The 25028-nt window shown below is 38.3% G+C and overlaps 1 long non-coding RNA gene across 1 annotated transcript; it reads right to left on the bottom strand.

Annotated features, from left to right (window-relative positions):
- Positions 1-418: 418 nt before the first annotated feature.
- On the bottom strand, positions 419-21055 carry LOC134731778 (uncharacterized). Its single transcript, XR_010114364.1, has 3 exons — positions 20930-21055; positions 996-1097; positions 419-552 (listed from the first exon to the last, which is right to left on the bottom strand). It is a non-coding gene; the product is annotated as an uncharacterized lncRNA (long non-coding RNA).
- Between the last annotated feature and the right edge of the window lie 3973 nt (positions 21056-25028).

Here is a 25028-nt window from a genome sequence, read left to right as displayed (position 1 = left end):
GCATTAGTGTTAGTTCTATTGAATAATCCTCCTATTGGGATCTGTTGTAAAAATTTTCTTCTAAAGTAAGTTATCTGCAATAAATGTTCATGCACCTTCCGTTAAAAATATAATTAATATCCTTTTTACCAACAATAAAAGTTATATTGCTATTATCCAGAACTATTTTCCTTTAAATCTTTAACAGCTTTAAATGTTTAATTGTATTTGTAATATTAATAGTATAACCTTGTTTAACCCATTTGGATTCCCCCCTCAAGTACACCCATAACTAAATATGAACAGATTAATATCTATATTCAATCATCTTTACAATTAAAGAAAAAAATTGATATGTATGATCATTTACTGTTTCTGCAATGGTTTGGTAACATACGATACAGTTCATTCCCATGGGTCTCTAAGTCATCATGGTTGTCAGTTGTTGAATATCCAATGAGATGTTACACTGATGAACAACCAATATAGTCTCTTCATTAACATATATGCAAATCTCCCCCAGGTAAATAGGTAGCACCATCTCCTCCAGGTAAAATGTATACAGTTACCTGGCTGTAAGAAGGACAGAAACATAATTTTAATTTTCATCTCCTATGCTTTTCTATAGTTTTCAATAGAACAATATGTTTTACTTTTAGAATCAGAAATAAAACCCAGAAAAATGTGTTTTACAAGAGAATAAAACTATATAAATGGTCAGTCAAACTTATTAATGGCCAAATAAAATGAATGATTTAGCATATTATTCTATGGTCTACTTGTTTTTTAAGTGGAAAAAACTTCATAAGGCCTTAAAATGGCTGAATGAGATTTTATTGAGATGGATGATGAAAAATATTTAAACATAAACATACATGAGGCATCATGGGAAAAGAAAATGTATCCACAAAAAGCCCCACATATTTCATCTTTTGCACAAAGGCAACTGTGCTCTCGTTCAAAGAAAATTGTTTCAGGACATGCTTTATGATGTCTTGTCAACAAATTATACTTACCAGATTTATAGGCCAAAGTCCCAGTTTTCTCATTTATAGGACATGGATAAGTTCTGACTCTTCCTTTCCCTCCATATTTGTTAGATAGAGCCACACCAGTTCCTCAGGGACAAAAACATGAGACAGAAATAGAAGGTTCTAGAAACTATCTAATAGTGTTAGAAAACATTTAGTCTGTGTAGACCTGACTTAGTGAGAAAGTGTTTTCACTATGTAGAAGAATCCTGAGAATGGTAGAAACATTCATTCGTTCATTCAATAAACATTTTTAAGGTAGAAAAAAGGAAAAACAAATTTTGCCACTTGTAAAATATGTTCAGATCCAACCTTCACTAACTCCATTGTGTAATTATATAGTAGGACCTTGGAAAAGGATCAGGAATAAGACAAGGTCTCTGTCCTTGTGAAGCCTACAGTCCAGTGGACAAGATAGACAATAAATAAGGAAATAAGCAATAGGTAAAATAATTACCCAATTAATTCAAACAATGGCATAATCACAAAACTATTTTACAATTAGCTTTGCAAAAAGTAATAGTGTTTAGTGCTATGAAGTAGATTGGGTTAAGCATAAACATTATTTATTGTAGGTCTTATATAGGTTGGGGTGTTTATTTCTTACTCCTTTAATATAGGAATTGAACATTCAATCAGAAATTCTAATAATACAAAATTAGCTGCAATATGAATAACTAATTACCTAGAAAGAAGCACTTTTTAGTATTAGGGACATCGATTTTTTCTTTAGACTCCTCTCATCTTTAATCACATACGTATACACAATCATTTTACTTTTAGTTTCTGCAGCATCTCTGACCTTGTTGGAAATGTCAGAAAATTGCCGAACCTTTACTCAGCCCCTACAGAGCCATTATAAACCTATTTTGTGAAAGTAACCAGTAGAAGGATGGGTGGAAAAAAGAAAAACAAATTTTGTCACTCGTGAAATATGCCCAGATACAACCTTCACTAACCCCATTGTGTAAAACATTCAGAATATTATTAAGAGAAAGCTTACAAGTGTAAATATACTTATTCTCAATGAAATCAACACCATCTGACTGATTTGTAACTACTCCCTTAATGCTGCCATAAACTTTATTGCAGTGAAAACACTGGTTCTACAGATTGCTTTCCTCTTCCTCAGGATGTGTTTGACCTTTGTGGCATAGCCACTATAAATCTCATGGCCCAACAACCCCTTGTCTGCAAGTGATTTCAAGCACTATCATAAAAATGAAACAGACAGACTTAATTTGAGTTCCAGACTTGAGGAAACTCAACTAAAATATTAGCATAATTTCACTGAGGACAGAGGAAATTGTTAAAATATGTGTATTAGAGAGTGTCTGCAATTCAATCCATCTTTTTTCTGGCTCTTGGGTGCCACCCAGTGATTAGCTTAGTGGCACATTGCCCAAGGGGTCTGTGGTGCACAGGCAGCCCTGGTCACAGGAGAGCTGGGACAAGGATATTGGGGGTAGACATTGCAGTACTAAATTAAATTTAGAAATAAAAATTAAATAAAAAATCTGTTCAGAATCTACGTTCCATCCAGAAAAACCTGATCATTGACAATGTGCTCCTTCCAGACATCCAAATATTGCAAAGAATCTGTTCCGCGAATAAAGAAAATTTCATCTTTAGAGCACAGGCTGGGTCTACAGCCACGCAGTGAGGACGAGCAGCAGGGAAGTCACCAGCACAGCTCAGCTGTCCTTTCCTGATCCTCTTCCCTTTCCCTATGCCACACCACCCAGTTCCTTTCCCAAACCAGAGGCAGAGCTTGAAAAACTCTGCTTTATAACCACAAGGGCAGACGGCTGACATGACCAGGTTATTTTTTCATCTCTCAAACCTACTAGATTGTTTCTTATCCTTATAATTCACAGGGCTGGGCATAAGAACCAACATTCTCTTATGCATCCGATGTTTGTTTTTTGTTGTTTGAGCAAGGTTCTCACATTCACTTTCTCTCAATAAGTGTGTGACACATTTAGTAACATTTTACCAAAGATTTATGCCATTTTTTGGAGGTGAAGCAATAGATACTCAACCCAATGGGGCTTCTGTTTCCTCTAGAAAAATATGAGTGCATAAAATCATTACATATATAAAATATATATTTTATATATATATATATATATATGGAGAGAGAGAGCAAATATGTAACATAATCTACTTATTTTATCATCTATCTTGTCTCCCCTGAACTGACTTCTTAAAGGTTCCCCCAGGCCATGCTTGGGGGGACGGGATCTCCCATGAGACACATGAATGTGAATTGGCTTCCTCAAGCCATGATGTTTTCTCATTGCTCATATGCTATCATGGCGGCTTCTGAAGGAGGAAGCTAAGAAGACAGATGGTTGGGAAAGAAGAAGGACATGCTCCAAAGGACTAGGAAGGTCCCTATGACTGAGATGGAGGGTAGCTATGGAAGGGGAAACAAGTACCTGCATGAATCACCCCCTTACTCAGAAAATCCTCTTCCTCCTCCTCCCCACCACTGTGCTCACAGCCCCTTTGTCCTCTCGCTGTGTGTGCCCTGGATCCACCACTCGGCTGAGTGAAGCAAATGGGTCAGTGGTGGTGGTGATGGTAGCAGGAGGTCCTGATGTTGACCTAAGGCAGATGGGGACAGCAAGAGCTCATCTCCAAGAGCTTGGAGCCAGCAAGGAGCCCATGGGCGATAGATGCTGGGCAGACTTGGAACAGACACAAAGTCACTGCAGAAGAAATCCGCAGGCACAGATGACAGGACTTGGGGTGGCCTGTCACTTAATCCTGCGTGACTTGAAGGGGCTAGGGGATCTTCTGCTCCTGCCCAGCCCATCCACCATTTCCTCCTGGTGGTTTCCATACTGCCTTCCAGAGGGAAGGGGAAGAGAAGGAAATCATGTTTCTAGATCCTTTGATTACATGCTGTCTTCTCTCGGGGAGGCTACTTTGCCAAAAGCAAACAGATGTTTAGGTCATTAAAAATGCTATGGGAGCCCCCTCCTGATTCTAATTTCTCATGGTAGTATCGTGATAGGAGGAAGATTACAGTGGTCTATGAGATTATACACTTTGGCCAATTTTAGTTATTTATTAACTGTTTATATACACTAGCACTGGGCCTATGGCAATGAAAACTTAGAATCTCTTAATGGATGTTATTATTTTCCTCATTTTACAGTCATAGACATGAGGCATAGCAAGATAAGTGCTTGCCTAAGGTCATATCACTGGTAACTAGCAGCTAGAATCCATCTTCTGGCAATTTGACCCTAGAGCCTGTTAGTAACTGATATGGTTTGCTTGTGCATCCACCCAAATCTCATCTTGAATTGTAGTCCCCATAATCCCCATGAGTTGTAGGAGGGACTTGGTGGGAGGTAACTGAATCATGGGGGCAGTTACCTCCATTCTGTTCTTTTGATAGTGAGTGAGTTCTCACGAGATATGATGGTTTTACAAGGAGCTTCCCCCCAGCCACTTAGCTCTGCACTTCTTCTTGCTGCTGCCATGTGAAGAAGCACCTGTTTGCTTCCCCTTCTGCCATGATTATAAGTTTCCTAAGGCCTCCCTAGCCATGCTGAAGTGTGAGTTAATTAAACTTCTTTCCTTTATAAATTACCCAGTCTCGGGTATATTTTTATTGGGAGTATGAAAATGGACTAATAGAGTAACATATCATTTGATAAAAAACCCCAAATAGCATATATTATAAACTTTAAAAAAATTACAAATAAAAATTATTTTAGTCTCCATATGGATTAAACAAGCTAACCTAGTCTCAACATTGATTAAATAAATGTTAAATAAGCTAACTTCCATGTTTTAAACACTGTTGTTTTTTGGAAATGCATATTGACTTTGTATCAATTTACAAATATTACTTGGGAACACAACCAGCTTGTAAATTGGGTATTAACTGGTATATATGTAAATAATTTACTGGGAAAACTTACCAAAATTTTTACACACCACAAAATCTGATACTTTAAATCTATAATTTCTGAGTTTCATTCCAGCCTTGTTTATTTGCATAAACATTTATGAAGGTTAATTAATTTTACCTTATAACTGCTGGCAGTCAAACCTTTCTGAAATAGAAGCTTTGCATTCATGCAATGTTCAAATGAGTACTTCACTGAAACCCCAAGTTTCTGCACTTTAAAGTATGAAAGAAATAACCTTAGTCAGTGAGATTTTTAGCCTAGGCACTAGCAATTCTCTGCTTCTCCAAGAAACATCCCAGGAACATTTCATTTTTCTCAGGCTTCTTCCTGATGCATCTACTAGAATAAACTGGCCTCCAAATCCACTCTTAAGTAATGAATACATCAACATATTGAATGAAATTGTTTTATATTATCAACTGGATGTCAAAAATAATTCATTTGACTAGTGCATAATTATTATTTGTCCCTAAATATAATTGACCAAAATGTCCATTTGCTGGTTGACCATTGGCAAAAGTGGCTCTCCTGGAATGAGACAGAAGATTCAATTATAATTATATTAATAGATGAGGATTTTTCCTGTTTGTTGCAGGAGGAAAGTGTGATTTCAGTCCAACGAAAAAGTTTTAAGAGATTGTTGTACAAACTTTCAAAGGAAGGGCTAGACAAAGCTTTATTTTAATACCATTTAAATTCGAATTGACTGTGTCAATAGGCCATTGCTGCTATGCTAATTATCTGTAATGTATTGCAACAGGAACTCTAGCAAAGAATGATGTTTACCAGATAGCTGCTGAATGCCACAGCTTGACCTATAATCAAAGACCACTATGATGGTGCCTCAATGCTCCTCTGCAATCCAGAAACAGACCCATGCCTGGGCAGGAGGGAGGCCAGGAATTGGCTCCCTTTGGAGATGATCAGATCTTAAGAGCCCAGATGGATTGTTGCAAGGCAGTCAAGCATGTTCAGGAAATATAAATTTAATTATCAGCAATGAAGCCCAAAGTTTACAACTTTGGAATCAGGTGACCCTGACTTCCTGTCCTAGGTCAGCCACTTTATTGCTGCTTTGGAGAGAATATTTACCACCTCTCCAAATATCACCCTATCAAAGAAGCCTTCCTTGACCTCCTTTCTCCTCCCTTCCAGTCTCTACTCCTTCTGCTTCATTCTTCTTTAGAGCACTGATCTCAGCTGGATATATTCTTTATATATTTGAGTCCTAGCAGTTTCTTCCAGTCAAAACGTAAGCTCCATGAGAGCAGGGCCTTTGCTGTGGTCACATAATAAGCACTCAGTAAGTAACTGGTGAATGAATGAGTTTTGGGGAGCCTTAATTTATTCCTTTGTAAAACCTTGGTTTTCAAGATTAGGTGAGCTTTGTTCCTCATACACGGTAGGTACTTTTCTGTGCATTTCTCATGCTGGTTAGAGGGAGAGCAGCTTTGCTTCTGGGCAGGATTCAATATCATACTCCCTAATGCATGTCCATGCAAACATCAAAACCACAATCATATTCTTTCACGTTTTGTGAATGGCTAGGATGTTCTGTTAGATTAAGTAATTTGTTCATTCCACACGTACTCAGCATATGAAGGGGTTGCTGATGCTCTGGGAAAATGAAGTGGCTTTGTTGTCTGGGGAAATCCCCGAGGTTCCTTGTCTGGTGCTAAGAAGATTAAGGACATGGGGACATACACACAGAGTGGGTTTAAGAACGTAAAGCGTAATAAGCAAAAGAAAGGAGAGAGAGAGTAAGCTTCCTCGTGCAGAGAAAGCAGAGTGCTCAAGCGGGCTTCAATGTTTGGGACAAGATGCGGTCTATTTTATAGAAGGACTTGAGGAGGTGGTGCTTGATTTACATAGGGCATATGGGGTTGGTTTGACCAGGTGTCCCATTTGCATAGCCCGCGAATCTTTTATTATGTAAATGGAGTTTACCAGCCCGGAGACATGACAACCGCAGACATGGCTACCAAGAAAAGGGAGGAGATATCCTCCACGTTGGATGTTTCTGGCTTCCAAGTACAGCTACTAGCATCTACTTATGCAGGCTTCCAGCTTGCTTATCTATGCTTGCAGCTTGATTTTTCAGGCTGCTTTTTATTAGAGAAGAAATGATTTGGGGGCTGCTTTTTATTAAAGGAAATTCCACTGAGAACTCTTTTACCCTTACTAGCTGCCTAAATAATTTCTTACTAACTCCTATATCAAAGATTCCTTTTCTCTCTAGGTCCTAGAACCTTCATTGTCCCTGAGGTTAGACTGCTCCTGCAGCCAGACCACTGCTTCATCTTGAGTCCAGGTTGAGAGACTGCAGCGGGCTTCTACATAAGGGGCCTTCTTATTTTCTATTGCTTCTTGTTGGCATGAAGAATATGTCTTTTCCTGACTCAGTCAGGGCAAATCTCACTTCTTTCTGGAGCACTTTCATCTAGAAAATTATTTTCCTGAGCAAAAATTACAGCAAAGAATTTAATTTCAACGATAGTGGCACAAACCCTTGTAGTTCCATAGTTCTTAGCAAAACCTTTTTTTGTAACTGAAACGGGCAAACTTAGTGAATAAAGCAGCAGCTAAGATATGTTCTTGTCTTATACACTCAGCCTCCCATAAATCTGCAGAGGGTTAACCAAGCAAGGAATTTGCTTATATAAATCCCAGCAAAAATTTTTTTCTATTCACATATAGAGAGATGTAGCATCAATTTCTTATAATTGTCTTCACGGTATCCATAAGTCTGTAGCATTGTCTCAGCTGGCTAATTATTTGCTCCACAAAGGTAAGTTATGATGGTGACAACAGAGGTAAGGTTCTACCCACAAAGTCCTGAAATTCAATTGATGATGCTCAAAAACAATGTGCCTGGGAATCTGTGTGTTGTGGATAAGTGGCCCATGACTTCATTTTAGTATCTTAAGTCTGAGATGGAAGGAGAAACTCTATGAACCACTTTAAACTATTTATCAGAATCACAAATTCCTTCTGCAAAACTCATATGGAGTCTTAATTCACTCTCATGGAAAAGAATGTGCCTTTGATAAAGTAATGATGCTTTCTGTCTTTCCTTTTAAGCTAAGAAATTCCAGATACCAAGATAATGCAATAGTCACCTTCAGCCAATGCAGTTTGTCTGCAATGGAATTTTTTTGTGGCCATAGTAACTCATGCTTATTATTTGGGGTAGCTTTCGCCTCTCTGGCAGTTTCTCCATAGAAAATTTAAGATACATATCTCTAATCTTGAATAATTGTGTGACATGGTTTGCCACAGAGATAGAAGAGAGGAGTTTAATATTAACATGTCCATGACCGTGGTCCAGCATGATCTTGACTGTTTAGTGGCAGATTGATCCAGCGCATTTGTATTTGTCATTGTTCTTTAGAGTTGTGGGTGGTTATGCAGTCAGAAGTCCTTAGTCAAAGATACAGCAGACAGTTTGGGATAATCCAGATACAATTTTTGGTTACTATGAGTTTCAAGACAAGGCCTTAGAAGTAATTGTAAAACTTTCTTATTCTGACAAAAATAGTTTTGTCAACTTGTGTTTGGGTCTGTGATTCTAGTCTGTCTGCAATTTCTCTTGAGTAATAAGTTACATTCATTTTTCTAGCACTGTGTAGAAAAACGTATTTCCAAGGCACCAGTGCTACAGCCCTCCTAAATTTACTTGGTAATGTCCAAAGCCATAGATTTTTACATAGAATACCTTCATTGGACATCAATTTTCATTTATAAATGGTTTCATATTAAAACAAAATTATTACAGAATAGAACCACAATTTAAAAAATATTTTAAATATGAAACATGAGATTTCAAAGAAATTCCGAGCCTGCTGTGCATCACTTTTGGCCATGGTCCAGGCTTGAGATCCGTATGGCCCTCTCTGCCACTGGAGATACTTAGTGGGAAAGGCTGAGAAGCGCTGCTTTATACTAGAGTAGTAGGGAGAAGAAATCTTAATGTGTTCAATGGCCACTTCACAGTTTAGAAAATTATCATTAGACTGGGCTTGGTGCAGTGCTACACACTCATAGTCCCAGCATTTAGGGAGGCCAAGGCAGGTGGATTGTTTGAGCTCAGAAGTTGGAGACCAGTCTGGACAAGGTGGTGAAACCATGTCTCCACAAAAATACAAAAATTAGCCGGCTGTGGTGGCATGTTCCTGTAGGCTGAAGTGGGAGGATCCCTTGAGCCAGGGAGGTTGAGGCTGAAGTGAGCCATGATCTTGCCACTGCACTGCAACCCCGGTGACAGAGTAAGACCCTGTCTCAAAAAAAGAAGAAAGGAAGGAAGGAGAAAGAAAATAAGAAAATTATAGTTAGACTGGCCAGCCCAACATCATGGAATGTTTTTTTTGCTGCAGGCAACAGTGAGGCTCTACAATGGTTGCCTTCTAGGGAAGAAAAATATGGTAGAAATTAAATGGTACCAGAAGGACTTGAAGTGCTTTGTTTGCTTTTGGAGGAGGTACATCCTGGTTTATCCCTTCCTTTCCCATTTTCAGTGAAGCAAATATCAACTGTTCTGGGGCAGTGACTAATAATGTCACTAGTGCCATTTTTATTTTATAGATTTGTTTTTCCAGTGATATGCAAAACAATGTAGGATTTCCTAAAATATTTCCATGAGTTTATTTCCAGTTGATGCCACAACATATTTACCCAGTTGTCTTAGTAGAGATCTTGAATTTATCAGAGCCCTAAACCTTCTTGACTTCTATGTTAAGGAGCTAGAAATTCTTTTTATGCAGGGGACCAGATGATAAATATTTGAGGCTTTGCAAGCCATGAGGTTTCAGCCACAACTACTTAATTCTGTATTGTAGCAGGAAAACAGCTATGACAATACATAAACTAGTGGATGTGGCTGTGTTCCAACAAAACTTCAACAAAAATGTGAAGGGCAGATGGGTAGAGGGCAGATTTGAAATGAGGGCTGTAGTTTGCTGATCCCCACTCCATGCTCTTGCTCAGTGGATTTCACCGCATCCATTCATTCCCCATATTTAACATTCTCCCTCTCCATTCCTACCTAAACAATCACTAAGTCTTAGCTATTTTACTTCCTAAGTTAGTTTCCTAGGGCTGCTGTAATCAATTACAATGAACTTGGTAACTTTTCACAACACAAATGTATTTCTTCACTGGAGGCTAGAAGTTCAAAATCAAGGCATCAGCAGGGCCATGCTCTCTGTGAAGGCCATAGGGGAGGGGTTGCCCTTGCTTCCTCCTAGCTGCAAGTGGTTACGGGCAATCCTTGGCTTTCCTTGACTTGCAGCCGCAGCATTTCAATCTCTGCCTCTGTTGACCCATAGCTTTCTTCCCTGGGTCTTTGTCTCTGTGTCCAAATTTCCATCTTCTTATAAGAACAACAGTCATAGTGGATTTAGGGCCCAACCCAATCCAGTATGACCTCATCTTAACTTTATTACGTCTGCAAAGATGCTATTTATAAATAGCATCAGATTCATGGGTTCTGGGTGGACATGAGGTCGGAGGGGGGACGCTTCCTATTTTTCCAATCTGTCCTCTACATTTCATATCAGCTACCACTGCCTTAATTCAGCTCTTTATCATCCCTCATCTCTCATCTGACTATTTCAGCTGCCTCCTAACAGGTCTTGCCCTCCTCTAATATCTGAGAGACCATTCTGAAATGCAAATTTCACCATCTCTGTCTCTGCATTAAAAAATCCTTCTTGTCCTTTGTCACCTCAGCAGCGGTTATCAATATTTCTGCCCACGCACGTCACGGCTGAGTACACTGTGGAACAACAACTTATTTGGGTGCCCAGGTGATGTGCACACTGGCTATAACTCCACTCCTTTCTCTCCACTCAGTTAACTGCATAATTTATGTAATCAAGTAAGTCATTTACATGATTACCATTGGTATATTACTTTCATCTCACCATTGATTGGGCCAAACAGTACTTTTCAACTTTATGGCAGAAAATCACTGGTGTTCTGGCTACAGATGCCCCCATGGTGGGATCTTACCAGCCCCTCATTTTGCCCTTTGTTCTCCAGCAACCCACCCACTGTGCTGCTTCCCATGATTGCTTTACTCTTACAATTCTTGCCTCTCTTTTTGTAATAAGACATGGAGTCTGCCTACACGGAACTTTAAGCTGACAAGGTCTCCCCTTCTCCTTGGGCATTTGAAGGAGTTCAGTTGGCATCGTTGGACAAGTCTGATAGGTACAAGTATACTTTTAGGAATAATGGGACATGGTACTTGAAATCAGGTCTATCCCAGAAAACCCAGGACATATGGCTGTCCCAGGGGATACAACTAGATACTAAATACTTTTTTTTAATTGCATTTTTAAAATGTTATGCAATGGAGCACATGCCATCATGAAGGAAAGAAGTCTGTCTTCTGGTTGTAGTTGTCATTATGTCAGGACAGTCTCCCTCAAAGGCAAATTTTATCGCTTGCTCCTCAGTGCCTTTTAGGGAAGGCCATTCAGGTCTTGCTCTTAGCAATCTGTTGACCACTTCAGAGCCTAGCCCAGGACCTGGCCCTTACTAGTTCCTCAGAAAATACTTGTTGAATGAGTCAATAAGTGAATGACTAAATGGAATTCATACAATGTAAAGAAAATGCTTCTAAATAAGCTACAGCTTAATCACACAAATAAGTCCCTGTAGACAGACAAGAAAAGTAAAACACAGAGAAAACTCACACAAGTGAACCATAGGCATTCTGACTTCAAATCCTACTCCACTTAAGAATATTGCATCTTCTTCTACTTTATCATTTTGAGTTTTCTGACTGAGCTCTCCTGCTGTAGTCAACTTTATAGTTTCAGAAGCCACTGGTCTGATTGTGAGTTTATATGAGGACATATTACTAACATCTAATGGACCCATAAGCGACAGTCTGCACTTTTAACCATGAAATACATGGAAATTAACCTTCTATACTAATTTTATTATTTTTGTTGTAATACTGTGAAAAAGTAAATGATCATCTCTCCATCTGGCCTTTATAATGGATAAACATCATAGCTAAGGTGCATGCTGTTCAAAGGTCTGAAAATATGGTACACAAAAGTGCATTTTTCTTTTTCAGTTTCTACTTTAGGACCTGCTTGATAGTGTTTTCTTATTTGGTGTCATCATTATTATTATTTTTTGAGACAGTGTCTAACTCTCACCCAGGCTGGAATGCAATAGCTCAATCACAGTTCATTGCAGCCTTGACCTCCCCGGCTCAGGTGATCCTCTCACCTCAGCCTCTAGAGTAGCTGGGACTACAAAAGTGTGCCACCACACCCAACTAATTGTTTTTTATTTTGTAGAGACTGGGTTTTGCCATGTTGCCCAGGCTGGTCTCGAACTCCTGGGCACAAGAGGTTCCCCTTCCTCAGCATCCCAAAATGCTGGGATTACAGGTGTGAGCCACCGTGCCTGGCCATTTCTTAGGTAAAAATATTTGTGCACATCCTGCTAGGTGTGATTAATGTTCTCTGCTAACAATGCCACTAAGAAATGCAGAACTTGCCTGAAGGAAAAGACGATAATGTTGAAGCAAAGATAAATATCTAAAGACTTGTCAAATTAAAAAAACAAATCTTGTGGACTCAACTAAATTATAATACAAGCAGTCAAAAGTAATTGAACCCAAATGATGACACTTATCTTTAGTAATTAATGCTAAGACAACACAGTCAGTCGATAAATATAAAAGTAAACATTTAATTCTTATCTTGGAGGAAAGTGAAAGGAACGAGTTTAGTAAAGCTTGCTTTATTTTTTGTTATGAGAGGGGAAGAGCACACACAAATCGGCGATATTATTCTCATGCCTTGATACAGCAATCAAACTGCTTTGTGCTGGTAGACATAAGCTGAATGTCAGTTTGCCAAGAACATATAGAACACTATAGGGAATACTGTAGAAAGCCTTGTTCTTGTGGGTGGATTAAAAAAGGAATGTCAGAGGCCAAACTCCCTCAGCTTTCCTTCTTACTTCCTAGTCTCAAAATTTCCCTGCATCTTTATCCAACTTCTCCCCCACTTCCACATCATACCTCCTATTCCATTCTAATCCTTCTACTTAATCCCTTGTTCCCATCCTGAAACACTGCAGAATCCATTAACTTGCCCCCAACCCACCCCCACTAACATTTGTTTATATCTGTCTCTTCATAAGTCCCTTCCTTTTAGCCTGCCAGCATGCTATTTATTTCCCATCCAAACCCAAGTCTGTCTTGATCCTGTCATTCTCTTTAACTTTCCCATATTTCCCATTTCTCCTTCAGGCAATTGCCAAACTTCTGGAAAGATGATTGCCCACATTCACAGAGCACAGTTTCTGAGCACCTACTCAGACCCCTGATGTGATCCTCCCAATTTCTTGGAGCGTCTCTCTTCAACACTCATGTTGGCTTGCATGACTCTTATTTATCTCTCCTGGTTTTCTTACTGTGCCTTTTCTGTGTCTTCTTCCACCTGCCATTCCCTATATAAATACAGTCTGCAGGAATTTGTCTTGGCCCCTCCACTTCTGTCTCTGGGATTATTTCTGTCCTCTGCCTCCTCCTCTTCTGTTTATTGATAATATCATCCAGTCCCAACTATTAATCTATGCAGGTAAATATCAAATCTTTTGTTTTAGTTTTAAGTGCATTTCTAGCCTCTGAACATTTGTTTCCATTGGCTTCTGGATATCTTTATTTTAATTTTCTATTTTGGTCATAAACTCATTCATTAATTTGTTTTTTCACTTACTCAATATATATGTATTAAATGTCCACTATGTTAGCTAAAATGAAGGTTAAGCTGCTATCCTAATGCAATGGCTTCAACAAGATAAACGCAAGAGTTTATTTTTCTCTTACTTTACAAGTCGGCAGAGCACCTGTTCTCCACAAAGTCATTCAGGGAACCAAGGGCCCTTTCCCTATTTGTGGCTCTGATGTCACAAAATGTGTCTACACCTGTATGGCCACAGCTGGATAGCATGTGAAAAAGAAAGAAAATGGAAAGGTGCATGACCAGTCTTTTAAGACCAAGCCCTAGAGTGCTCATCTCTCTAGCTCACATCATCACTCTGACTTAAGTAGCCACACCTAACTCGCAAGAAAGGCTGAGACATGGAGTCTTTAGCTACCTGGCCCTGTGCTCCGCTAGACTCTGTTGTCAAGGAAGAAGGGGAGAATCTATTTTGGGTGAGAACCAGTTGTCTGTTGCTCCTACCAGGGCTACATATACTGCCAAGCATTGACATTCACTAACATTGGAATAATCCTAATTATATTTCTGTCCAAATTATTTTTTTTTTTTGCTCAGTATTCTATGCTTCTGTAGATGGCATTATCATCCTTCCGGCCACAGTGTTTTAAAACAGCCAAGATATCTTTAATTTTTAGTTAATCTTTCCTATTTCCTCCCTCCTGCAAAAGCCACAATTTTCCTAAGTATAACATAGTCTTCCTGTTATTTCTAGCTTGGCCTCATCTTTTTCCACTTTTCCAAACACTTTTGTAGGGTTAGTGTCCATTACCACTTGCTTGAAAGAAAGACAATGCCTACTCACTGGTCTCCTGTGTCTAGCCTTGCTCTGCCCATCACACATCCCTCAGCAGTCTTACTGAAACATGTCAACCCCAGTGCATAAAGGAAGGAAGTGTGGACTCCTTAGCATGGCATTCAAAGTTTATAAGAAGGATTGTGTGCCCTTGTCTAGGTTTGGTGGGATTGGCTATAAATACCTTCTCCATCCAGTTCCCTACTGCCTGCTCTGTCTGACGTATTCTACATTGAGCCATGACGTGCTTCACATTTTCTTCCTCTACACATTTATTTATATTTTCTCTTGGTTGCAATACCCTTCTAGATCCACAGGTCCAACTGCTATCAATATTTCAAAGCCAAGTTTAAATTCTACCTTTTCCAAAAAGCTTTCTTTATCTCTTTTATAATAGAAAAAAGTTCTTTCTCCCTCCTTTGATCTTATATAAAATTGTATCTATACCTCTCTTTTGATACCTAACCCCTTATTTCTTGTATTATAGCTGATAAGGGCATACCTAATCTTCCCTAGCAACCTCCTTAATTTTGGGACCAATACTAATTCTTCTGTATATTTCACTTAGGTTCTAGTATAATGCATGGCACGTAGTAGGTATTCAACAGATATCAATTTAACAAATGAATATTTGAAGAATAAGTTAAAGGAAATCGAGAATATGATAAATGCAAAGCAGATAGTCTATTAGAAAAACACATCATTTTCACTGACAGATTGAGAAACTATTACTTGTGGAGTGAATTTTCACACAGTTGAAAAATTGGTAAGGCCTGGTTATTCATTTAGGAAGACACATTTGGAATAACAGTAATCAGTGTTTTGGTCTGGTAAGGTTAAGTGATAGTGATACAAGTTTAAAAGAATTGCTATGAAAATGCAAGTATTTTCTTCAACAAGACACATTTTCCTTAGGATTATCTAAAACACTTCTGAGGTCCTAAGTTTTTGAAATATTGTGGGTTTCTTGTCCTACATTTTCCAGTCAATCCTACAAGTATTGAAATAATTTTCATTCTAATTATTCTGTGGCATTTTCATTCATAGTCAAGATTCCGAAAACTCCTACTAGAAAGACCCTTTTCATAGGATTTTCCAGTTGAATTTTATTGCCTGGAGATATTGCAAATCTTAAGATCATTTCCCCCAAACGTCTAACATTTTCCAAGCAAAAACTCCAGTTCTTTTTGCATTTGTGTATCTGAAGCATTGGTAAAAATGAAACGAGTGTTTCACTTCTAGTGATTCTACATTTGCCTTCTGGAATTAGGGCAACATTTTAAAGTGGTGGGATCTCATAAATGTTTCATGGAAAATAAGAAAAACATGCTATAAAAATCACCAAACCGTGAGATAATAAGGAAGAGGAAGGAGTGGGTGATCAATGAGGCCCTCTGGGATGACTGTGGAATAAGTTCTTCTAAATCCTGGGCAAGATTTCCACAACTCATAAGCAACTTCTGGCTACAGGTCACACAGTTTTAGAAATTGCTTTAACCCTTTCAGGAACCATACCACCATTACATTTGGTCATTTCTATGTCATCTGCCTTTTATTTTGGAGTCCCATCAACTTCAGTTAGAAGCAGGTTCTTATTAAAGGTAAAATCTTTGCAAGTTACTTTACCCTCTGTGAGCTTCAGCATCATTATTACTTAAATGCGTATAACTGGGGATTCAACTGTATTAGTGATGCTGGGCACATGGGCTTCTATTATTTTTTGAGTGTTTGAAATATTTTATTATAAATTTAATATGCACCTAAAACATATGACAGGTTTGTAAGAAAATAAGGAGATGATGAATGCAAACCACCCAGTTCAGCATGATGTAATAATTGAGAATTATTACTAATAATGATGCAGATAACAATTATTTTATATATTATATATATTTTATATATATGCAGTCTCATCTATACATACATTAGGTTGGTGCAAAAGTAATTGCAGTTTTTGCCATTACTTTTAATATATATATACATGGTCTCACTCTGTTGCCCAGGCTAAAGTTACAGTGGCATGATTGTGGCTTACTGCAACCTCAAATTCCTGGGCTCAAGAGATCCTCCTGCCTTTGACTCCTGAGTAGCTGGGACTGCAGGTTCATGCCCCATGCCCAGCTAAGCTTTTCTAAATGTTTTTAAGAGTTGGGGGTCTCACTATCTTCCCCAAGCTGGTCTCAAACTCCTGACCCCAAGAAATCCTCCTGCCTTAGCCTCCAAAATAACTGGGATCACAGGTGTGAGCCACCATGCCTGGCTCAATTTTTGTTGTTGTTGTTGTCGTTTTTGAGATGGAGTCTCTCTCTGTCACCAGGCTGGAGTGCACTGGCATGATCTTGGCTCACTGCAACCTCTGCCACCTGGGTTCATGTGATTCTCCTGCCTCAGCCTCCAGAGTAGCTGGGACTACAGGTGCACACCACCACATCTAGCTAACTTTTGTATTTTTAGTAGAGATGGGGTTTCACCATATTGTCCAGGGTGGTCTCGATCTCTTGACCTCATGATCTGCCTGCCTCGGCCTCCCAAAGTGCTGGGATTACAGGCATGAGCCATCGCACCCGGCTACCTGGCTCAATTATTGTATGACTTTAGCTATGGTTACCATGGTTATATACAAAGGAATGTTTTGGGAACTGGAGTATGGGGAAGGAGGACAGATATAAACACACCTAATCTCATTCCTTCATGATTTAAGTACTCTATGCTAGGGTAATAAATAGAATTTACAGACATGAAACTGTTAAGAATGCAAGGCAGTATATGATCAAAGCCAAAATGAATTATGCAAACTATATGTTCCAAAAGAGTACAGAGATGTGTTCAGATAATTAGTCTGTGTGTGTGTGTGTGTGTGTGTGTATGTATGTAACACACTCTAAATAAAATCATACAGGACTTACAGAAAGCAGAAACATTTCAGCCTAGAATGATAGAGTGCCACCAGAGTTTGTTATTTAAGATGAATTCTTGCAGGGCCCATTTTCAGAAACCCAGGGACCTGTTTCTGACAAGTCTATCCCCTTCTGCCTACAAAATGCCACCCGTGTTCCATTATTCTGACATATATGGTAAAGCCTGAAATAAGCAGAAACTGCTGAATTGATAAGTTAACAAAACACACATGAGCCTCAGGAAATTAACAGGATGATGGTCCCAGGTTAGCATGAAGCACAATAGCGTTCCGCTCCATGTGGTTTTCTGGCATGCTTATTAGACTCCTGGGCAGGGAAATGCCTCTACCTGGAGATTTAGATATTAGAATTGATACTCCCAAGCTAGAGCATTCTATTTGAAATAAAAGCAGTCTTTGTGTGGAGAGAGTAAAACTACAAGCTTTGTACACTTGTAAACCACCACTGGCTCACAAATTATTCCTATTTTACTCTCAGATTGAGAAAAAAAGACACTTGAATCTGATATATTTTAGTCTGTAAAAAAAAAATCAAAAGAACAGAGTTCTGTCAGCCTAATCTCATTACACATGTAGCCATTACAGTCAAAATGAGTTTCCTCTGAATAAGTTTGGTTGTGTTTCAAAACCAATTCTCAGAGGAAAAGAGTCATTACACTCAAGTAGTATGTTACTAAATGGAGCTTCTATTATGCTGGGGTATTCACATTCACGTGTGCCGAAGCCATAGGGTGACAAGATGAATAACCCAGGTTTTGTTCAATACGAAATTGAACTGAGTGAAAGAGAAAGAGACACAACATTTAAAATGCATAATGTTAATACTTTGTTAAAGGTTTATTTAATAAGGAGAAATCAATAGCCATGGAAACCTATGTTCACAGTACCTCCCTCTTGCTTCCATCTCATGTGCTATGAGTTCCTTTACTGTATGCATTATAGTCAGAATCATCTGCCAGTTGACCACCTACCTCACTTTCATCCCCTTCTTTGCTCCTGCATGTAAAACTTGGTTCTGTCAGAATAAAAGCTTCTCCATGGCAGGGACTCAGCCTGCTTTTTACTGTATCTCTAGGGATAAGTGTCTTGGACACACAGGAGGTCTTCAATAAACATTAATCAGATACTGTTTTCTGGAGGCTGCTTGTGTCTCCTTGAGAACTAAATAGCATAAAAGATGAAGGCTTCTGTGTATGTATTAATAGATGGGGACAGTAATAGCTAGATGTGTAATGAGAGGAGGCTGATAGAACTCTGGATTCTAAAGCAAATGTCCAGAAAGAACCCTCATAGCAAGGCAATGTGGCAGAAAAGTCGACTGGCTTAAGGTGGAAAAGGACCTTGATTTACTGGGCATTCATTCTTTACGTACCAATTTTCCTCAAAAGTCCATTAATGTGAATTTTCTTTGTTGTTTTTAGAATCGATATGATCTTGAGGATTTAAAAGTATTTGATATGTTTCAATCCATTGCTGTTACTCTTCTTGATGCTCAGTTGTCTCTTCCTTGGCTAAGGAAAGCCTTTTTACATTTTTAAATTACTTATTATTTATTTATTTATTTATTTGGAGACAGAGTCTTACTCTGTCACCCAGGCTATAGTGCAGTGGCACAATCACGGCTAACTGCAACCTCAACCTCCCGGGCTCAAGTGATCCTCCCACTTCAGCCTCCTCAGTAGCTGGGATTACAAGTGCACCACCATGCGCAGCTAATTTTTTGTGTTTCTTATAGAAATGGGGTTTTGCCATGTTGCCCAGCTGGTCTTAAACTCCTGGGTTCAAGCAATCCACCTTCCTTGACTTTCCCAAATGCTGAGATTACAGGTGTGAGCCACCATGCCCGGCCAGGGAAGCCTTTTAAAGTTGGTACTTTGGTCGTTTTGACAAGACACTAGATAGCATTTTTGCTTCTTAGTTATGATGAGATGTAGTAGTCTCATTTTGTTCATTGTATGCCCTAGAACTAAAATCAGCTTATTTCTCTAAGGAGCATTAGTTCTTTTCAGAAAAAAAGAAAAAAGATATTTGGAGGCCACAATTTATGCACTAGGTACACTCATTGTTCCTCTGTTGGCCGTTGTTCCTAGGCTTTTTCAGTGAACAGACTAGGAAGTGTGTGTGTGTGTGTGTGTGTCTGTGTGTGTAAATCATTAGGTAACATTGATACCTCCAATTCAAATTCAGAGATTTAGGGATTTTACTTAACTCTATCAAAGTTGCATCTGTACCTCCTTTATCACGCTACAAAAATCTTGGTTCTCAGTGATGACAATAAAAAATATTCATTTTTTTCTTTGTTTTATAATATACTCAAAACAGTCTCAGAATATAGTATCAAGAATATAATTACTGTAAAGATTAATATTTAAATTTCTTCTTTTAGATATACCATAGACATGAGGTAAGTTAAGTGCTTGTGTAACAAATTCACTTGCAAAACTGCCTCTTTGTGTGGTTATGCTACCAACTTGTTACACAGTTTGGTTCACTTGTTTTATGTTATTTTTAATTTTTAGGGATTTTAAAAATGTATCAATTTAATTTGTCTTATAATTATGCGAAATATATACATAGTTATAAAGTCAAATCTACAAAATCAAATTGTATTCTTTTTCTCAATAAATGATGGCATGGTATACACACAGTTTGCTACTTTTTTTAAACTTAAAATACTCTATGTTCATCACCCAGTAACAGTTTATAGAGATACTTCTTACTCCTTTTAACAACTTCATAGAACTTCAATGTACATATGTGTAGCATAGGTTGCTCAAGCAATCTCTCAGTGATGGATACTTGGATAGTGTCTAGTTTTTTTCTCCCTATTACAAAGAATGCTGTAATCAGTAGCCTTGTGTATATTTATTTTTGTATGTTTGCCTACGTATCTTTGAGATAAGTTTTTGAAAATATTACCAGGTCAAAGGATAAATGCTTATGAAATTTTCTTAGATTTTGCTGAATTTTCCTCTGTAGGGGTTCTAACATTTTGTCTTCCTATCAACATTATATGTAGATGTCTATTCCCCACACCCTTGTCAACAGAGTACTTTGTCAAAACCTTTAAATATTTGCCAATGTATTAAATGAGAATATTGTATCTAACTATAATTTTAATTCTCGTTTCTTTCATTGTGTGCAAGTTTGAGCATCTTTTCATGTGATTAAGGCACAGTTGCATTTCTTTTCTTTTCTGTGAACACATATCTCAAGTCAAATTTTCTATAGGATGATTATTTTCTTATTCTCTTCCTGGATTAAATATGAAATGGAAGGAGAGGAAGTGTTGCAAACCTCAGTTACTTAAGGGAAAAACCTGAGATATTTCTGCCTATGATTCTTAATCTGTAGTGCTGAGAAGATAAACTCTGCCAGAATTTGGTCAGGAACATAGACAAAACTCTAGGTATTCCAAATCGAAAGAACTAATACAAAGAATTGAAGCCTTATATAATTCAGAAGGCTTGAAGAGTGAAGGTCAGGAGAGCCATTTCCAGTGGCCAACCTTCCCAAAAGCTCACCTGGCAGGGGCTAAGTTCAAGAACCTCTGGGAAGCTTCTGCTGTCAATCAGCCAATCTCAGCTTGCTGCCCCAACACAGTGATTCTCACAAAGCCTGCCTAGAAGTCACTCTGAACCTCAAGGCTGCCCCTGTGCTGCCTGAAAGGCTCTAGAGAATCATCACTTCTTCTGTTCTTCCACCATCCAATCTTCCATAAGTGCTTATCATTGGCACAATCTAAACTAGAAACTATGGGGAGCAGGGAATTCTGGGAAATGTAGTTTTCAGGTCTCTTCAATGAGATAGCAGTGGAGGCAGCTTCTAAACAGCTCCTACTTGGCCTTTGGGGAGCACATTTCTCCCCTTTCATTTGAATCCTTTTTGTTTTCTTTCTATACTTTTTGAATAAGAAAAAAAGAATTGAGAATCCAGCTAATAATAATAAAAACAATACTCAGCCTTTATAGAGCACCAGCACTGTGTTGAAATCTTTACATGTGGTGACTGAGGAAGGAGGAGGAGGGCGGGCTGTCATTTTCACAGTGTTTTCTATGTGAGTTCCCGCAATTAGAAGACTAAGAAAAAAATACTTTAATAGACCAATATTCATTAATGGGCTGAGATGTAATTAAACTATGCTAAAAAAGAGCCTTCCTCATTTTTCCTAGCCTTTTTTCTTGACCATAAATTGAATATTTTTGTTGGTTGAACTCCTGCAAATTTTAGCAATAAAATACCCATGATACTTTTGAAAAAGAACAAGAGTGACCATTTGATAGTTCCTAAAAGGTACCAGACTGACACAAATGTACTGAGAAAATATCTGGAGTAAAAAAACGTACAAGATTGGACTGGAAAGGTCTTTTTGCATCAGAAACTAAGGAAATAATAGAAACTTTTGGGGTGGCATCAAAAGGATTCAGGAGATAATTTAACAATGGTGTCATTGGCCAAAGACTGAATAATTTGAACATTAATAATAACAACTTCAATGGATTGAAATGTTTAAATCCCTGAGTTCAGAGTGATTCAAGGGGAAAAACCTGTAATAGTTATCTTTGGAGGATGCTAGGGAACAAACTTATTTGTCTGTAAATTAACAAATAAAAGAAAAAAATGAGCATTTAATGTACCTTTTCTATATGAACTGTATCTCAGGGTAATCATAGTTCATGAGGAGAAATTTGTTTTTATAGAAATGTTGCACAAAATAAATGAAGACAGAATGATAGAATATCACCACTTGTCAAAATGCTAGTTGATTAATGGATCTGAACAATGATCATCAATAGTTGCAACATCACAAAAAGAGAGACAACTCAAAATTATGTCCCTACTGATAGAAGCACATAGCATCACTTGTAACTATTCTTACAAAACAAAAAACAAAAAACAAAAAAAACGTATTCAAGCTCTAAGTACTTTTTTGCACAGGACAGAGGAAAATGTTAAATGACACCACAGTGATACAATCATCAAAATTCAACAGTGGGAAATTCTAACCACAAGGAACAAAAAAAAGAATGGAAACCTATAGTTTCCTTGGTTAGTGGATTTTTGGAAAAATTCATTCACACGTAGCCAATAAACACATAAATATCTTGGCTGGATTAGGAGACATAAAATGTGGGAGAGCTTTAGCTAAATTGCACAAGCTGTGGAACATTTCCTTGTAGTTCCACTGGGCATAAAGTCTCTTAAAATATCCTTCAGAATACAATGGCACATGTAGTGATGTTGGCTTACTATCACTTCATTGCACTGCAAATAAAATTAAGTAATTGGTTTATGATATTTATTATGGCTCCAAAATGCCCTCAAACTGAAAATATCTCACATTTCCCTTACATGTGCTGTTTGGAGTAAGTAGTGGTAGATTTTCATTTCTTGATAAAATATATGGGGCACCTTTCCAAAGTTGCTCTCTACCGAAGCTCATTATTTTTAACAAATGGTGAAAAGAATCAGACCCCTAAATCAGAAAAAAGTGGAATGAAAATACAAGTAAAGACAGTATAGTTGCTGCTTCATAAAATAAGATATTTTTCATTTTTTAATAATTTAGTTCCCAATGTTTATAGTAAATGCTTCAGTATATATAAACTGCCATAAGGTGAATACCAAGGAATGAAGAAGCTTTTGCAATATAAGCTTATTGTACTCCTCCCTAGTTTCTTGTTTTGTTTAGAAGCCAGGAGAATCTCTAGACTTTTGGGAGGATTTGGAATTTACTGATTAGTGAGATGCCACTGAGGAATATTAAAAATGATCTTAGACTTTTACACTTTCTTTGAAACATCTTTCTGACACCAAACATCAACTAAAAATCTAAGATTGAGTTGTTTCAACTAAACACATTTAGAACTAGGAAATAGACTGCAACTACTGAACATATTTCAACATGTTGTTAGGGAGAGCTCACTAGAAGAGAAGGGAAAGCAAGTTGGTGAGGAAGGGGATCTCATGTCTTTAAAGGAAGAAAAAAAATGAGACTCCACAGTTTCATGTGTGACTTTGTGGATGACCTTATGTGGATGAAGGTTGACAGAAGATCAATTTCCCACAGGCTTTGAATTCTATCCAGATGTCTTTATTAGAGTCTATGATATTGAAAAGAAAGTCATTCAAACGGGTGAGGCCATAGGGAAAGCAACACTGTGCTGCCCAATTGGGTGCATGCCTATGGGGCTGCCTCTGCCCAGCGGGAGCGCCATTTTCTAATTCTTGAATAAGGTGGCACCAGCCATGCCTTAGGTTGGGGAAGGGTGAACAGTGAGGTGAGGGTGAGGTATTTTTCTGTGACTCAACAGTTAATTTGGCTTTCAGTTTGGAAAGGGAGGACAAAAGAAGAAAGAAAGCTTCTCCAGGTAGTTCTGAAAATGGACAATCTCATATATGTACAAAGAGTTCACAAACTTGATCAGCCTCAATTCAGTTTAATTTTTTGCTTCAATCCTCACCTTCAAATATTCTCTGTAAAATTTTCTTTGTTCTTTAGTAATTTTGAGTGCATTTCATTGCTTTGTGTTCACTTTCAATTTTCGTGAAGTCCTCTTTAATGCATACGACTCATATCCTACTTGATGTTTGCTTCATCTTCTACCCCCCTCCCACTAGGCTGGAGGGCCCTGCAGTGGGCAGGGACAGTGGCCTCATATTTTGAATCATTCTTTTACTTTTCTGGTTCTTGTGTTGCATTAGGGAGGGGGATAAAGATGGGGCCATGGCTGTCTTATTTAACTGGCCATAGATATAATCCTTCCATTATTTCCTCTTCTTTGGATAACACTGACAGCAACTTGATACACTCTCTGGAACTGACCCTGACCTGCTGGCTCTACAGGGCACAGGGATGGGCCCTTCAGGGGGCTGTGAGTGGAAGAAGGATGTTTCTCACTGCAGAGTTTCCTGTATAGGAGTTCTGCTATAGCCCTACTATTTGCCAACTCCTCTCCAGCTCTTGACCCCAGCAGTAAACCCCACAGACTCTTGGAGTTGGAGCAACTCCCAAGCAGCCAGTCTTCTCAAGTGGGGTTCCAGTAAGATAGTTCCAGCATGGGTCTGAGGGCAGGCTGTTCATATTCCTTTCCTTTGACTTTCTTGTTGTCTTCCTTTCTTCCCCCAACCCCATTCCCTTCTTAAAAGGGGAGACCAGCCAGTCTGTTGATCTAAATAACTATTAAAAGTGATGTCTGTACAATGGTAAATGAAATGATGTTCTTTTCTTCTTGAAGGTCCGTCAATGTTTGCAGGTGATTCACTTCAAATGTCTTTCATTTTCCTTTGGAGAGGTAGAAGCACTTCCTCTACTCCTTATTTTGTTCAAAGATGGGTGGCAAATGGCTAGCACTCTCCTTTAAAGTCAACAACTAGTGATTCTAACAATTGTCTCTTTTTTCCTCTCCTCAATTTCTAGTCTTCTGTTTATATAGACTGAGGTCTGAAGGAGCTGTGGTTAAGAAGAGGTTGCAAAGTACCAGACCTGGCAGAAACTCCTGCTTCCAATTACTTGAAATCCCCTTTACAATGTGGGTTCTTTGACACCTCTTATGGATCGACAATTAAAACCTCACTCAATATACTATTGTGTTAACTTATTTTACATTGCATATATTATGA

This window comes from Symphalangus syndactylus, chromosome 11 (genome assembly GCF_028878055.3).
Source record: "Symphalangus syndactylus isolate Jambi chromosome 11, NHGRI_mSymSyn1-v2.1_pri, whole genome shotgun sequence".
Taxonomy (NCBI): Eukaryota; Metazoa; Chordata; class Mammalia; order Primates; family Hylobatidae; genus Symphalangus; species Symphalangus syndactylus.
This window is presented reverse-complemented; position numbering and strand designations above follow the sequence as displayed.